Source organism: Pteropus vampyrus, unplaced genomic scaffold (assembly GCF_000151845.1).
Source record: "Pteropus vampyrus isolate Shadow unplaced genomic scaffold, Pvam_2.0 Scaffold96, whole genome shotgun sequence".
NCBI lineage: Eukaryota > Metazoa > Chordata > Mammalia > Chiroptera > Pteropodidae > Pteropus > Pteropus vampyrus.
This window is the reverse complement of record NW_011888877.1, coordinates 4,897,098-4,915,469: the sequence shown is the minus strand read 5'-3', so window position 1 is coordinate 4,915,469 and position 18,372 is coordinate 4,897,098. Positions and strand designations below refer to the sequence as shown.

Here is an 18,372-nt window from a genome sequence, read left to right as displayed (position 1 = left end):
ATCAAGTTTATCTACCTTTACCTTTATGTTTTGTTTATGCCCTTTTATTGTGTTTATCCCCATGTATGTGTGTATGTATTAATTTTCCACAAACAGTACATACAAGTGTCATCAAATATTTGTATCCTTTCCAACTTGCTTTTCTTTCTCAATATTTCATTTTAAAATTTTACTTGTATGGGTTTTTAAAATCTGTCTTATTTATTTTAATGAATCTTACCTAATAATGATATTCTCTTATGTTATCTTCTAAAGCTAGCAGTTTTGCTTTTCACATTTAATTTTTAGTCCACTTGAAATTAATTTTTGTGTATAGTAAGGATCTAATTTTGTCTTTTTCTACATTGAGGCAATTGTCAGACCATTTATTAGGTGTCCATTTATTAAAACATTTACTAAAAAGTTTATTCTGTTCCATTGGTCTATTCGTCTACCCCTGTACCAATACCACACTGTTTCAAAACTATAATTTTATACTAGGTCTTAATGTTTAGCAAATATAAATCTCTCTTCTTCAAAAATTTATTAGCTCTTCTTGGCTCTTTATTCATCCAAATGAAATATAAGGTCACTTTCCATATGAAATGTTAGTTGCATAAAAATAACTATTAGAATGTTGGCTGGAAGTTAATTGAATTTATAAATTAATGGACAAACATTTGTTATTTTTGATAATATTTATTAAAGTAACATAGTGCTCCATTATTTAGGTTTTATTTTCTATTTTTTTATAGTTTTATGTTATCAATAAAGGAATTGCCTACCTTTTATTAGATTTATTTGTAGAAACTTTCTAACTCTTGTTGCTATTGTGTTTACATATTCTAATTTCTAATTATTTGTTGAATGTTTATTTGAATGCAATTTTAGTATGTCATTATTTTATCCAGTAATCTTGCCAAACTCTCTTCTTATATTCAACAGTTTATCTTAAAGAGTTTCTTGAATTTTCTATGAAAATAATCTCGTCATCTCATATTTCTTTCTTTCCAGTACTTACATCTTTATTTTCTTATGGCACTGGCGTGGCTCTCCATTAACTATGGAATAGATGCAGTACCCTGTTCTGTTCCTGATGCTAAAGGAAGTGCTTCTAACATTTCTGCATACACATGATGTTTGTTGTAGATTTTTGGTCATCTTTATGAGGATGTAGATGTTTCCTTCTAGTCTTATTTTTCTAAGAGTTTTGTCATGAATGAGTGTGAATTTGTTGGCTTTCTTGTATCTAGTGGGTTGATCACATGGCCTTTCTCTTTTACTATGTTCATGTAGTAATAGACTTTCTACTGATGTTAAACCATCATTGAAATCTTGAATTCAATTCTACTCGGTCATGATGTATCTTTTTTTACACATTTTTAGATAGTTCGCCAGTATTTTATTTAGAATTTTCACATTTATATTTAAAACTGAGTTGACTTTGTGCTATTTCTTTTCTCATGGTGCCATTGCCTAATTTTAATATCAAATTTATGCTAGCCTCACCATATGAATTTAGAAACCTTATGTATATTGTTCAAAATCAACCCATGTAGTTATGTGTCATAATTTTAATAGCTTCACTATTGTTTGATTGTATCACATTTACTTACAAATTGAAGAAGATACTATGTGTTCAGTTGTCAGTAATTTTCATTGTGAAGATGGTAAATATTTAATAAAATCAATTTAAAAATGATCTGTAATTTTCCTGATCTATCTGGATCTGTCCTCATATCACAGAGGTTTCCTGGCCAAATGGGTGTGGCTGACACTTTTTCATTTAGGTTTCGTTCCCACCCCCCAGAGGATTGACATACTGCTCTGAAGACTGGCATCATTTCAGATATCCTGGGTTTGCCCAGGAAACTTTGGTTTGGCCTTGAACTCCTGGGCCGTCTTGTCTTCAGCCCCAGACTATGCTAATCTGTTTTCTTTCATTAAATTATGAAAGCTTTTGCTACCTTCTGTGCTCCTCTGAGTCTTCTCCTTTCTGAGGTTAATCTAAATTTGTTTCTTTGTTATTCATGGGAATCAGGCCTCATCCGACATTCTAGAATGATCCAGAGAGCTGGATTCTCACTAGTAGTAATTGCCTTGTTTGTCCCTCCCCTCCACTGACTCTCCTTTTCATGAGACTTTACATTTATACAATACAGTTTCAGGACAGTTTCCATTGTCTTATGGTTATACCTTTACAAGTACTCAAGCAGGTCCTTGAAACCCAACTATCACCTTCCTGAGGCAGAGAAATATTTCAGCCCAGGGCAAGGTCTAGATTTTCCTCCAGTTGCATTTTAATTTGACTGGGTCAACTAAACAAGACTTCCAGAGGAAACATCATTTGTGACTTTGAACACCTTCAGTAACTTCTTCAAAATCATGATGGCAAATCTCTGAACATATTTACAGGGGATGGTGAATCTTCTCTCTCCAGATGGCTTGCCACAACAAGCTAATCCCACTTCGTGTTACTGGTAATTGAATTCTCCCCTGAGAAGGAAATTGTATGAGATCCATGAACATTTGATGTATGGATATTTCTAAACAGCCTGACTTGGAAAAGATTAAAACAGCCTTGTATTCCCAATCCCTCAGACCTCCTCACCAGCAGGACCCAGATTTTAATCTGCTCCAGGTGGCTGAACTCAGGAAGGCTTATAGCTCTCAGCATCTTCAATTAATGCCAAGTGTAATCATAGTTGGCAGGATGCAGGGTGTTCTGGCACATTTAAGGGATGGGCATAGAACCTCTCTGCCAAGTCTTCAGAGTACTATCTTTTGGATTGCACTTTTCATAATCAAAAGCTACCATGATTAATGAGCTACAGACAATGGGTAATCCCCTACACTTAAAAATTAGAACCATGGAGAAAAAAAAAGTAAAAGCAAATTATTCCGCATAGCCATGGGTTTCTTGACCTCAAAAGCTTTGTGCAAAGCCTTTCTTTTAGGCCCTTTGCCATGCAGACAGCTGAGTCTGATTGAGTTGTGTTATATCTGTGTGCGAGAGAGTTTGTCTGCTGCTCCACATCAGTGTGTGTATTTATTTTAATTTTGCCCACGAGCTCAGAGGCATGTGGAATTGGCCACATTTAAAAGTAAAACAAAAGCATCAAAACATCAGATTTGAGAAATAACCACATGACAGACTCGCCTTTGCCTGTCTGATTGGCTTCTGGTCTGAGGCAATCTGAAGCAAGATGTTTTCAGAGCTTGTTATAGGAATGAGTCTGCAATGGAAACTGCGACCCCTTTGACACCACATTCAGAAAGTCCCAAAAGTCCAGTTTACACTCCAGGACTGAAAAGAAAGTGCTACCTCCAAAAAGAGTTAGGAGTCAAATGAATGATTTTCCTTAATGTCTATTGCAAGGTTTAAAAAGCGAAGCTTCCTAAATTCCATTGGAAAAACGAGAAAATCAGAGTTGAAAAGTAGATGGAGAGACTAGTCCTTGTATTTAATGCTGTAAAGAATCATCTCTAGAACCCATCATAGACTTACGACATTTTTGATGTAGGGAAGACCTTGAATTTTATGATTATCAAGAAAGAGGTCATGAGAGAACAAGAAAATAGTGTTCATATGTTTTGACTAATGTAAAAAAACTTAGTAAGTCTTTGGCAATTTTCTCAATTTTATAACTTACTAAAGTCTGTATTTAAATTAGATTTTATTAGTCATTGCAAAATAGTGTGTTGACTTGGTTACACATTATTTTTAAAAGCTGGAGAAATGGAGTCTTAATTCTGTTTTTTATTACACATGACATAAAAGTCTTTGTCATGACTGTGTTTTATGGGACTCCCCGCCAGTTGGGTACATTGTAAATCTCCTGTTCCACAGTTTACAGATGGAGATAACAAAACACGTGGCGGTTAAGTTGCTAGTGTTCACATTATAACAGCAGCGATGGAATTAAATCTGAGACATTATCTGTAAAGGAAGAATTTGCCTCCATACATGAAACCCAGAGCCCTCCAAGTGTTATGGCAGAATAGAGCTTCAGAAAGGATTTTCCCCAAACCAAAGAGGCAGAGTCCACCCCTGAGTCTTGGTTCTGCCCCACTGGGTATTTCCTGTCCCTTTGGTATCACCATTCAGAGTTTTGCTCTGCTGTAAACAGCAACAGTAAAAAAAATGTACTACTCATACATTGTTGGTGGGATTGCAAATTGGTACAGCTGCTGTGGAAAACAGTATGGAGGTTTCTCAAAAAATTAAAAATGGATATACCTTTTGACCCAGCAATTGCACTTCTGGGTATTGCTTCAAAGAAAACCAAAACAATAATTCGTAAAGATCTATGCACTTCGATATTCATGGCAGCAAAATTTACAATAGCCAAGATATGAAGTAATCTAAATGCCCATCAACGGACGATTGGATAAAGAAATTACGGTTCATAGATACAATGGAATATTACTCAGCCATTAAAAAAAAATGAAATTCTACCATTTGCAACAACATGGATGGACCTAGAAGTTATTATGCTGAGTGAAATAAGTCAGACAGAGAAAGATAAATACTATATGATTTCACTTATATGCAGAATCTAAGGAACAAAAAGAACAAGCTAATCAAAAACAGACTCATAAATATAGTGGACAATTTGGTGACACAAACTAGTAGTTGATAGTTGGTCACGGGGATGGGGAGCACAGCAGAGGGAATGCAGTTGGCATTAATGTGTTGGCTAGGTGGAGGGTCGGGGAGGGAGGGAGCAAATGGAATCTTTTTATGAACTACATAGATGTCTAACCAATGTACTGTATACTGAAAACTAATTTAAATAAATAAATTAAAATTAAAAAAAAAGAAAAAAATATATATTGAGGTCCCCTCAGCACAGCCCAGGCAGAATGACAGTTTCTAAAGAATGTGAGTAAATGCAAGAGGGATATCAAAAGGAAATGAAGAGAGAATGCAGCCCCCTCTGTTCACTTACCCTCTCCCACAATCTGATTTCACTGAGCCCAGATTCCTCCTACCGCCCCCTGGCTTTCTCTCCCTAGAACTTCTTCCAGCGTGCCCTCGGGAACTCTTCCCACCATAAACAAACTCCCACTTTAAGGTTCAGATTACTTTTGTCCACAATACCCATGACCTGTTCCTCAGCCCTGCCATCTGTCAACCCTCAGGTCACACTCCCACATTCACTGAGGACATTTGCACCTGGCTAGCTGTCAGCCACTGGGCGAACTCAGAGTTCATGTAGAGGACCATTCAGACACCCTAACAGCTCATCTGTTTGGCATCAAAATTTAAAATCTTCCATTGCCTTCTTCAGGCAGCTGGAACAGCAAAATCACTATGCCAGGCAGCGTAAATAAAAGATGATACCTAACCTTTTTGTCTCAAGCAGCCAGAGGTTATTTGCTATATGTTTTCTAACTGTCTGATTGTTTTGTTTTGTTTTGTCTCATTCCATGATTTTTTTAGATTGAGGTTTTTTGTATTTTTGGTATTCTATTTTCCCCCACTATTGATGTTTTAAATTGTACCTCTTTGTTTTATTTATTTTTGATGGTTGCCCTAGAGATTACCGCATAGATCCTTAACTTATCACAGTATATTATACCAATTCCAAAATAAAATATTAAACCACATAGTTCACTTACCAACCTCTCACTTTGTGCCATTGTTGTTACATATCTTCAACATATACTGTCCCCCACAATGCGTTGTTTTATTTTTGCTCTAAACAGTCAATTTTCCAGTAAAGACAATTTTAAAAACAACACAAAATGTTTTTTAGAAATGTCTGGTGTTCTTCATTTTTTTATGTAGATTTGAATTTCCAACTGATATTATTTCTTTTCAGCCTAAAGAACATACTTTGATATTTATTGTAGGGCAGCCCTGCTGGCTGCAAAGTCTCTCAGCTTTTGTTTTGAAAATCTCCTTTTTCACCTTTGCTTTTGAAAGATATTTCTACTAGTTAAAGAATTCTACATTGACAGTTCCCAGCCCCCAACATACGCACATGCTCACACTAGCACGTTAAAAATGTCATCCCATTGACTTCTGGCTTGCGTTGTGTCTTATGAGAAGTCAAAAATCATTTTTATTCTCTTACATGTAATGTAATCCTCCTGCCACGCCCACCAGCTGATTTTAAGGCTTGATTTTCAACATTTTGACTATCATATGCCTAGATGTGGTTATTGCTATGTTTATTCTACTTGAGGTTTGCTGAGATTCTTGAATCTTCAGGTTGAAATTTTTTGCGAGATGGAAAATTTGAAACCATCGTATCTTTTTTTTTATCACATATATATTTTTTTTGCCTCAAACTCTTCCTTCTTCTTTTGCAACTTTTATTATGTGTGTATTGGATTAGTTGATGCAGCCCCACAGGTCACTGAGGCTCTGTTAAGGTTAACTTAGAAAGTTGTTTTTCTCTACATCCTTCTGTTTTGAAAGTTTCTATTATCCTGTCTTCAAGTTCATTGGCTTTTTCTGGTGCAGAGTCTAATCTGCCATTAAACCAATACAGTGAAATTTATATTTTAGATATTTCATTTTTCAAGTCTATAATTTTCAGTTGGTTCTCTTTTTTTTAATCGGTTTCATTTCTAGGCTGAGATTCCATATCTGTTAATTCATATGTTCATTTTTCCTTTAAATCCTTGAACAAATTTATAATAGCTCTTTGAAAGTCTGTCTAATAATTCTTTAGATATGCTTCTCTTAACTTTTTTTTTCTCCTGATTGTGGCTCACCTTCCCTGGCTTTGTATCACATCTAGTAATTTATTATTATTATTATTATATTCTTTGAGAATGCTACTTAGTGTTGAATTTTGATGTTTACTTCTGGCATTCAGTTGATTTACCACAGGGTCATTTGATCCTGCTGAGACTTATTTCAGACTTGAGTCATCTTTGCTTTAGGTGCGGCCTTTCTAGCCTCTCAGTTGAATGCTTGAGGTGTTCAGCGCTTTCTTTCCACTCTGGCTGGTCAGAACTACAACATCTTCCAGCCCTGCATGAAACTCTGTCCTGTTCAGAAGCTTCAAGTCTCTGTTCCCTGCCCCACAAGGTCTCACTTTGCACTTGCATAACTTAGTCTTCAGCCAAAGACTCAAGAGGACCCTTTGAGAATCCAAGATTTTTAGAACTTCTTCTCTGTGAAGCTCATTCCTCTTTGTGTTCTACCCCAAATTCTAGCCACTTCAACATCTTTGAACTTAATCTCTGTTTCCTCACCTTCATGAGACCACTGCTGTCTATGCTCTATTTATCATCCCCCAGGCAGATTCCGGAGTGAATGTGCTGTTTTCTTTCTTTCAAAGATTACAATCCTGTGCTGTCAGTTGTCTACTGACTGAAAACAGTCACTTCACATATTTTGTTTAATTTTGTGCTTTTTATGTTGAGAGGGTGAACCTGATACTTGTTACTTCATCATGACCAGAAATCAAAAGTCAGCTCAGGATTTTTTAGAAACATAAACTTTCATGTTTGGGGAAGGAGTACTATGTTTTCATAAAGTGGCACTAAAAAAACTTTGCTCTTTCATTCTTTCTCCTCTTTTCTCTTCCCTATAACCAGTTCCTTTAAAAAAAAAAATTCTCCTTCAAAGTAGTGACTCAGGATTTGATTTTATGCAAATTAGAATTTGGGCAACTAAAGAAAATTTTTATACAGCAGTAAATCTGCATATACTAGAATTTTACTTAAGGTGAATTCGAGAGGGGTTTACGTATATGAAGCATGTAAACAGCTAGGTTTAGAAAGCCCAGGTAAATATAGTTTGCAGAAAATTTGCTAATCTTATTTTCATCTCAGTTCCATGCTCATGTCCTTATAAAGTCTTATTTCTCGCTATTTAAGAGGGTTCTCAAAACCATGTCTTCTGCTCAGACAAGGCCAGAAGACTCCATTCCAAGCTTCCTAAGTTTCCTGAGCTTTCCAGTTTTTTCTAGGTCCCAAGAAACTTGGGAAAGCATCTTGGTCCCAAGTGAAGAGCGGGATTTTTAAGGTCTGTACTCTGAATTTCATCACAGTTAAAGTGATCATCTGCAAACCTGTCCACACCTCCACCAAGCTAGAGGGTAGTCACTCAGAGGTTCATGCAATAATGTTTTTAAGATACAATCTTCTTAACATTCATAACAAAGAACTTGAGCAGATAGTATAATAGAAATTTATCCTCCCAAGGCTATGCAAGTATTATGTTGAACGTCAGAGTGTGAGGGTCTTTAGAAGTCATCAGATTCAACCTCTTCATTTACATTTTGGTCAGATGAGGGTCAGGGAGGCTGATGTTTTCCCCAGTGTCACATACCTGAAGATCAGAAGCAGACTGACAGCTTGTGTTTTCTGAACTTCAGTATAGATTCTTTATGCTTCACTATGTGAGTGAAAGTTTCACCCATTCTGGTTCTCTTGCTTTATTAGAGTGAATCTATTTTTCAATAAGTTCTATTCCCTGGAGAACCTGGTAGAAGGGCCATGGTAAATAGAAATGACTAAAATAATCACATCTATTTTGTATCGAATATATTGATGCTGTCTAATTTTCTTAATTCTTAGTTTAATGCTGTCAAAACTCATATTTTACTTGAACATATTCATTTTTGTTATAATGAATACATACATTTAATTTAAAAGTATCCATTTTACTGCATATCTTAATAGCTGAATAAGCAGGTCTTTGCAGCCTATTTTGATTACATTTTGCCTCATTTCTCTTTATTTACTCAAATCTATCCAGACTTTTGGATGACTGAATTGCACACTAAAAGGCAGAACATCACACACCATTTCTCTGAAAGTCAAGTTCACATAAATCTAGTAATTATCCACACAGGGTATCATCTATTTTTAGGCCCTTGTAAATAAATAATGTTCACTTGAATAAAAATCACTTGCTTCTTGATTACTTATTATTTATAATTTTATAGAACTTTATATATTCAACTTATGATTTAAAGAGGCATCGTCTGTAAATTTTCACCACTGTAACTGTAGCCTCATTTAAGAACATAAACAAGTATTTAGTAAGTGCTTGTGAGAGGTTATAAAATCATGGACATGATATTATTTCTGTCTTCATGACATCTCTAACCAAGGTGTAGTCAAGATGTAGATTGCAGTCAAGATAGAAATCCACATAAGCAGAAACATAATTGTGGCTAAGCTAGGGAAGTCAGAGATAGTTTTATAGTAGAAGTGAGATTGGAGGTGGGCATAGAAAGAGTTTGTGAAGCTTTCAAAGAGGAAAGCATTCAAAGCAAGAGAAGTAAAGTGAGCAGGCTATTTGTGGGCACTACGTGAGAAGGTAAATAAGAACCAATGACATTTGACAGTCTGAATTCTGGGCACTCTATCAATCCCTGTGCATACCTGACCTTATTTAACTGCCAATGATGAGGCACCGGTCGTTATCTGACTTAAATAGGAAATAGAGGTGGTTCCTGTTTCTTTTTCATAAATGAATAAATTCAAGGCCACCGAGGGAAGTGACTTGTCACAGGTTCTATAGCAAATAGTAGGGTGGTAGTGATGGTGGTGGTGGTGGTGGTGGTGACTAAAATTTAATAATCTAAATGCCTGGGTCCATTTCATGTGCTTTTAGCCACTGTGCTCTAATACTGCTTCTACAAGGGGGATCGGATATAATAGGAGCCAAGTGTTTTTATCTATTGTTATAAACTGTGTGAGCCTATGAGACTAATTCTGATTTAGGATTTTGCAAATAACACTAACCTTGTATGCTTTCACCTGCCTTGCAAACTGGGCTGTAAAGATTATGCTAATGTAATATTACATTTCAGTTTCTGCTCAGTGTAGGGTTCCTTAAACTAGACCTCATCCCAGGTTCTAGCCTTAGGTCTGGCCTCTGACTTGTATTATTTCGAGATTACTATTTAGTTGTGGATAAATTTTTGCCATCACCATGATTATTAGAGCTTCTAATTTTGAATTTCTAACTTCCATTTCCTAGAGGAGATGAAACTTGAAACAGGCCTTAAATAAGTCAAATCGAAAGAGGGGATGAGCATCACAGACAGGACGAAAAACCTTCATCAAACCCCAGGAGTTGGACCTGCTGCACGAAAAATATTTTTACCAGCATAAAATTTCTGGTTCATTGTCCAAATTCACACATAGGTTAATAAGTGGTGATTAAGTGGTCAGAACTCCTTGTGGCCAAACTTTAATGTGGCTTTAGCAGAACCCTACTGTTCTGCTTCATTCTGTTTTGATAAAGAATAAAACCTGAGATATGATCAGATCTGAATTTCGACTTATCCTTTGCAGGTGTATCAATTTAATATAAACAAAGAACATTGAACATTTAGATGAGATATCAGAGGGTAATAAGATTCCTAACAAATAATATTGCCAGAGTAACCAGAATTTAACTAGTCTTTAAAAGGCAGTAGATTGGTTAATACTTTAATTCACCAATATTGTGGGTATTTACTCATGGAACCAATATTTTTCTAGTACTTATTATGTACAAGAGTAGAAATCCTTTTTCTGTTAGAATATCTGTGTAGTCTATTAATGTCAGCGACATTTTTTTGAGTGCCACACTGTGCTGAGACATATATATATAGTTAGTTAGTTAGTTAGTTAGTTAGTTAGTTAGTTAGTTAGTTAGTAGTTGATGTAAAATGCCTGCATTAACTCTGATTTGTTATGCCATCTCTTCAAGGGAAAGTTCTGTTATTTAGTTTTCTAACTAGATTTTAGTTATTGACCAAACTATGTAAGTCAAAGTTCTTAACACTTCAAACACACACACACACATACACCACTAACAAAAGGCTTTAGTCATGTTGCATATTCATTGATTTCTCCCTGAGGAATGCTCCACCAATCCTAACATCCTAATGCCTGAGAAGCCATGCCAGCTGAAGGTTCTTTTGGGGCCACGAGGTAACATTTTCCTGCATTGTAAGACATGATGCATAAGGAGCTCTCTTTTATAAGGCTAAGAGATAGTGTGGCTCCCAAACAATGAAAAAGCAAACCATGGCACTTACATAGTGAGATGGAAATATGGGAGGTCACATATAGCAATGTGTTTTTTTTTTTCTTCTTCATAATCAACTTTTTAAGAATTACTCTTCCTGAGAAAAGTGAAGCAACATTTTAGCTCTTTTTCTGAAGACTTATTTTAATCTACTTCTCAATTAGATCGAATATGTTCCACGATAAGACTTAAGTAAACCCTGCCTTCCTTTTCTTTAAATTAATTTTTTCCTTTTCTCCAAGATAATTATTTATAAAAATAGAAATGCCTTCAAGAAGGGGAAGTTTGCCTCTGGTGTCCTGGCTGGAGGCTTCACAAATCAGGGCAGGGTGGTGAGATGATTCTTAAGAATACTTGTCATGAATTCTTTGGAGTTTGAGGCATACATGCACATGGGGGCTGTTGTCAGTTTTTGGTCCAGAGCATTCTGAAGGAGGAAGGTCCAGTGGAGTCATCTGCACACGATAGTAGCTTGAGAAGAAGCGAGGTACAGCTCCACCACAACCAAATTCTCTGTGCTGCATGAGCGAAGGAAAAAACATCTTCCCATGGCTCTACATGAAGAAGTATGAAACCTAGAGAAAGTGTAAGAGCTGTGGGACTTCCCAAGGGATCACTGAGCCAAATGATGGGGTGCTCCATTCTCAGAAAGAGTCAGAAGTGTGGACTGCTGGAGATGCTTAAAAGGAGATTAGGCTCCTGCTTTTTGGGGTCTTCAGTGACCCAGGGGGCTGGGATGAATCTGAATACTGTCCAATGAAAGGATACAAACCACCCATGTGACATCTACCACATCAGTCTAGATGACCAGTTTTAGATCAAACCAAAGGCAAGCCAGAGAGCTGTCATTTTGAATCCTACACAACATGTCAAATTAATCTGTTCACTTGCACCTGAATGAATATCCAGCTATATATAGTGTTATGGCAAGGCATCAAACATCAGTTCCTGAAAAACATTTCATTACCATAATAACTGCTAGTTATCAAGTGCTGTGAGCACAGCACTGCCATCATACTTCCCTGTCCTTCCTGTACCTCCCCACAGAGAGAAGCTAGACTCGGAAGTGGGACCAGCAGCCTCTTCCCTGCAAGCCATATGCAATATGCCAGGGCGGTAGAAAGAATGAACAAGAACCACGCCCTAGACCCCACTCCACGCCCTTGGCTCCCAAACTTGGTCTGTGTCAGGGACAGAGGAGCTGTGAGTCGAGCCAACTCTGTTTTAATAACCCAGGTAACCGGAAATTATGGATTCTGCCTCAGATATCACTAGGAGAAAGGAAAAATTCATGACATGGAACCACTGAAAGTTGTGGCTGAGGGGAAATAATGTCTTTATATCTTCAAAGAATTGAAATTCCCTGGTAAATAATTTACATGTATAATTTATTTTAGAAAAGTTGTCATCTAAGGTAGCTGATTTTTTCTAAGTTTGGGATTTTGAAAGGAGCGAGGTTATTCAATCTAAAAAAATTAATTTATGAGTTACCAAAATTTTTTCAGATATATGAAGTATTAGTATACTTCCTATTCTATTTCTTGTCTTCCGAAAAAAAAATTAGAGAAATTACTGAAATCTGGGATGGATATTGTCATAAATAGAAGACATCTTGTCTCTTTAAGTACGAAGAAAGTACCACTTATATTCATCTATGGTTAGTGCCTTCGAATAGCATTTTTCTAAATGATGACCTCATAGATGAAATGTATTCGCGTAACTTACAAATTTGAGCCGTTGAGCCCCTCTCACCTAGAGGATCTGTCCCCATGTGTCATGAGAAGAGGAAGTGGGGTTGATGAAAAATTATAGGAAAAGAAATGGATAACCCATTCTTTATTTGTCTTGTATGAGTTCCTTTGTTTTAGTTAAGAGATTTTATCATTTCAAGGAGCCAGTTGCCACCAGAAACAAAAGTAAAAATAGACAACTTCCAATGATGTTAGTATTTTAGTTACAAGTCTGAGACTCTGTTTTTGAGGATCATTTGGTCAAATTTTACTTTGGCTTTGTAACACTTTCCACATAATTTTATTTTATCTTTGGTATTTGAGTATTTGGGATTTAAAAAAATCACTTATTACATTGAACCTCTTTAAGTAAGCAACTGACATCATCTCTGTGTGGCTTTAGGGACAAAGGATGATGACTTTTTAAAAAATGAGTATACAAAAATAAAATTAGATTCATTGCCAGTGCTCTGCCTTAGACTTTGCTGTGTGTGCAATGCCTTCCTGAGATGTGTGTCAGGCTACACTATGAAGAAAGGATGGAGAGAAAGGACAGAGGGAAGGTGCTGGGCAAAAACTAGAAATTGTGACAAATGAACACATGAATAGGTTTCTCAGATTAATCTCTGACTTGCTGATCAAGAGATTGAACTTGAGAAGGGCTATAATAAATCAGGGACTGTTCACACTTACTGATTACTTAGAGCAAGCCTCCAGAATGAATCGGCTCTCCAGGATGCTTACTAGTTTTGAATCCAGAGATAGAGCATGTGCCTAGGGACCACTGAGACCTTTGAGGGCAGACATGACCTTTATGACAAGGAAGGCTAAGGCAATGATAAAGAAAACATGATTTTAAATTGCCTTGCCTTGCCTTTGAACAGCATTTTGTGATCTTCGTTTTTCTCATCTTAATTTTCATGCCTGTTGTGGAGTATGTTTTGTTACTTTAATAAGAGGCAAGTGACTGTCCCAAGATCACCTAACTGGAACCGTCACTCAAGCACAGGTCTTCTGGCTCCAGCTCCAGTATTTGTGCCCTGATGAGCTTAACCGGAAGGATGAGGTTAACTCAACACGGCCAGGGCGTCTCCCATAGGAGTGTACATGTGGGAAGGGTCTCTCAACCCAGGAACTGAGAAAAGTCTTTCTTCAGATGTTTTCTTTTGATATATTTTGGTATGTTTTCTTTTCATAGCCAGTATGAATTTTTCATTTCTCTGATTTTTATTTGGCTATTGAAAAATCCAAGGACCGATTTCTGCCCTAGTCTCCACTTTAGGAAATTGCATAGGATCTTCTGGACATATTCCACTCCACTCATTCACCCTGACTTTCTATTCATATTTTCTTATTAACTGGTGTGCATATTATAAGCCTCTTCAAATTATTTGTGGAACAAGGTGGGAAAAAATGCATAAACAAAAAAAGTTAATATGTGACATCTGACAGCTTTAGGTCTCTGAAGGAAGAACTATCATCCTGAGTCCTACAAAATAACATCTAACGATCCATCTTTTAAAAAACCTGCACTTGGATAAGTAATCAGCTATACATAGTATACATAGTGATGTTGCGAAGTGTTCAATCATCAGTTCCTGGAAACATGTCATTTTAACAACTGCATTTTATCAAGAGCTGTGAGCACAGTGCTGCTGTAGATGCTGAGGGATGAGCTTGAGTTCTTTGGGTTCAGACGGGAAGCAGAGTTCTCTTCAACACTGAGGAAATTCCCAGGGGAGAGGCGTAAGTCTGTGCTTTCCAAATCATCACTCTGTGAAGCAAAGGAACGCCCTGACTGTGCAGAGTCGTTTCATCTGTGGCTTCTCGTGCCCAGCTCAGAGCTCCATTTATTCTTTCCCAGAATCCTAAGATTGCCTTTGTCCCTTCCTCCTCTCAGTTCTGAAGAGCCAAGACTCCGAACTTTATAATCCCATTAGACCAGGCCATATACAGTCTTGAGAATCAAGGAAAATCTGGCCATTACTGTCTAAAAACCCAATCTCATCAGCATGTGTAAGAACATGATGTGATTAAATATGATGAACGACAGAAAGTTTAGCTGTGAAATAGTGTGACAACATTTCTAACAGACACTAGAACTTATGCATACAGCTGAATTCGAATGTGCTCATTCTATCATTTTTTTTTTTTTTTAATGCCTGCAGCACCTGGTCTTCCTAGGTGGTCTCCTATCTAAGTACTAACCAGGCCTGACCCTACTTAGCTTCTGAGATCAGACATCAGGCTTATTCAGGGTGGCATGGCCGTAGACTATGGACGGTGGCTCCACTGGGGCGCGAACCCAAGACCTTCTGTGTGTAAAGCAGACGTGTTAACCGCTATACTATGGAACCACATCCTCTATCATTTTTTTAAATAAGCCAATCACTGAGTCCTACCTAGGCAGTTACAGAGGTGGTCTTTGGTGTATGGTCACCATTGTTAACTGTGACAGTGGAAAGTAATCATTGAATGAACACAGGTGGGGCCCAGCTCTTTGCTGAGGGTGTCAAAGACCCTGACTGCAGAGCTCACAGTTGAGGGCATCATCCTGACACAAAGGGCTTGGCTAAAGCGGCATCCTGTAATTAATTAATGTGTAATTAGTTACACATTAACCATCTGTAACATTGGTCTTCAGATCTGCGGTGCTGGGGCTAGTGAGGGAATGGAGAGTCGTTTTGATATAGATATAGGTAGAATTTGCTTTCTCTTTTTCAATTTAAATATCCTGTGCTAAAATGGGCAATTCAATATAATAAAGCTATCGCGTGCTTCCGAATCTTTTTCCTTGCTTTTGAATTGTTGCATTTAGATCATAACCCTTTACTTCTTTTCTCTGTCCCAGACATCTTACACATTCCACTGACTTTGGATATATTCAATGCACAGAACAAGAGAAAAAGTAGTTGAGTGTACCTTTATTTGGCTCAGATGCCCTCAGTGTGGGATATTGGAAGGTGACCCATTTCTGAATTGAGTGTCTTCCTGGACACAACGAAAACTAAAACAGAATTCCATGGGTTATTAATGAAGTGACTTTAATTTAGAGATTCTCAAAACCGTATCTCCTTTAGTTATAAGTCAAGGTGGGAGTTAACTTTCCAGGAGTGAATAGTGTCTGCTATGTTTCTTGGTGCAGAAATATTGTGAAAGAAAGAAAGATAGAATCTGGCTAGCCTAAGTGGGCGATTTCTTCAGATTCTAGGTCTGTGGTTCTCCAAGCATAGCCCCAGTCAGCAGAGTCATGGGACATGTGACATGGGAACATGTCACAAATGTAGATACTTAGGTTTCACCATAGAAATATTGAATCGGGAACTCTGAGAGTGATGCCCAGTCGTCACCAGAATGCAGGCGATTCTGACGGACAGCCACTGCTCTGTCAGCCTAGTGTGAGGACAATGGTTTTGTCTGAACACACTTTAGCTTCCTGTACTAGAATACATCCAGGTTAATTGATGGAACATGAAAAATTACTTTTCTTTTAAAGTGGCTTGTGATTTGAGAGGCACAAGTAACTCCTTGGCCTTAGTTAATGGTGTTCACAAGTAGACAATGATGTCAACAAAGTGGGTGGTAAATAACCAACCTTCTGCAGAGTTGCCTGAATCTGGGCACAGCCCACAGCTGATGACCCAACCATGGCCAAGGGCACATGGGACACAAGCAACCAGCCCTTGTAGGACATACTATTTCTTCAATGGCAGTAAACTCAATACTGCAGACAGAGCACTTTCGCCCCCAAATCACCCAATCCCTGTCTTTTTTGAATTTTTCCATGTTCTTTAAACACAGTCACTGTTGTTCCTGTTTTAAATATATGTCTATGTCTGAATTTTACAATGGTTCCTATACGACTGTGACAAAAACTTTATATAAAAATAAGTGCTGGCATAGGCATTCGTAATAGATCTTTCTGGGCGTTATCCTCAAGGAATAGCCACAAGAGCATGTAGACCCAACCTGACCAGGAAAGAGTCTTTCTCTCTACTTGAGCTTCCTTCCGTTAATGAGATGGGCAACTGCCAAGAGAAAAGATGGTGCCAGAATGTTCAGCCCCTGCCTGCCTTCCCTCAGTTTCTCTCTGTGCCTGGAGCAGCCGCCACCACCCTGTCTCCATGACGACCTGTTCTTCCTCTGGGACACGTGTGGGAATCGTCGTTCTTAGGAAGTGTCACCATTCCCCTTAGTATCCCTGTTGTCATTAGGAGACACAGAGACCTCGAATCAAATTGATTTGAACAAGGTTAGAATTAGCATGTATCAAATGAGACCAATGAGTAATAATTACTGCCTGTGTAAAACCATTAAAAGAGTCACACCGGTCACACAGTTAAGTCCTGCCATTTGTCAGGAAATTTTAAGCCTCTCCTAATGTTCCCTTAAAAACATCTAAATGGAAATACTATTCCCAACCTACTCTGAACTTGAGCCTGTAGTTGAGGTGAGGTCTCCCCTGTCCCCAGAACAAGCAGACAGTTATTAACAGAGATGCCCTTCCAGCTCATGCATGCACTAACATCTGTTAAAAACTGCATTTGTACAGGATTCCATGAATGATTGATACATGAACATATTACTTTGGCCATACGCAAGCTTTCAAGATTTCACGATGATACTTCCCAGAGTTCTAGGTTATGACAACCTGACTTTCAAAGTTACAAGTTAAAGCAATTTGCTTTCATCCCAGGCGGACTGTACAGGGGAGTTTTTCATTTGGAACAATCTGCTATTTAAAGAGAATGAGGCGGAGGGAGCCAGAATCTGTGGTTGGGACTCCTTCAGGGTGTCTGAAGGCAGCTGTGTAGCCTGGCACACTATGACTCTTCAGAGGGAGGGCGTTATGCTCAAAATAGAGAAATTTTCTCCCCATGTATAGGGTTTGTAGCTTTCCTGCCTGGGGAGGATGACTGTAGAGAAGAAACATGTGAAGCAAATACTGACTGTCTTGCTTGCATATCCCCCCAAACAGCATTCTTAATGCTCTTGAACTTACATTTGCTGCTTTTAAACTTACATATATTGGAACTTCAAGGATAAATCAACAGGCTCAAAGCGCCACAGCTGGCTCGAGACATGGCTATCGCCAGATCCACATCTCTCTCGCCCTTTGCTTTTTCCAGTCGTGTCTCTGCAACACTGTTTACTCCACAGTCTCTTTCACTCTGTGTTTGTGTCGGGGAATCTCACTGGATGCTCTAGACAGATGGAACATTGCTGTAATGTGCAGTCGCTCTTTGCTTCACGGCCTTCTTTTTACTCTGCCTACCTTCTTAGAAAAATATTTCTGGAAGTGAGATAGCAGAGAACATTTCTGTGGTTTTGTTGTATTATTAGAACAGAATCATTATTTCGCTAACCTTTTTTCTCCTAATTGAAGGCATCATCCCGGTAGATAAAAAGGTTATTGTGTCTGCGGGATTTGGCAAAGTGAAGGGCCCACTAGGGGGCGCCCAGCACCTCGGAATCGTCTGCCTCTTAGCAGAGACTGGGCAGGCGGCCAGCTCTGGGGTTGGGAGCCCTCTAACTGGGGAGGCTCTGGAACTGTTCCTGGAAGGCCTTCACCTGTCTATTAATGAGTTTGCCAGAGAAGAGCACTGCCAGTCCCCAGATGGGAGTGGGGGCGGGGTGAGGGATCGAGGAAGAAGAGATTGAGAAAAC

At 38.1% G+C, this 18,372-nt stretch overlaps 1 pseudogene; it reads right to left on the bottom strand.

Moving 5' to 3' along the window:
* Positions 1-14,864: 14,864 nt before the first annotated feature.
* Positions 14,865-14,980, bottom strand: LOC111742562 (annotated as a pseudogene).
* Positions 14,981-18,372: the final 3,392 nt, after the last annotated feature.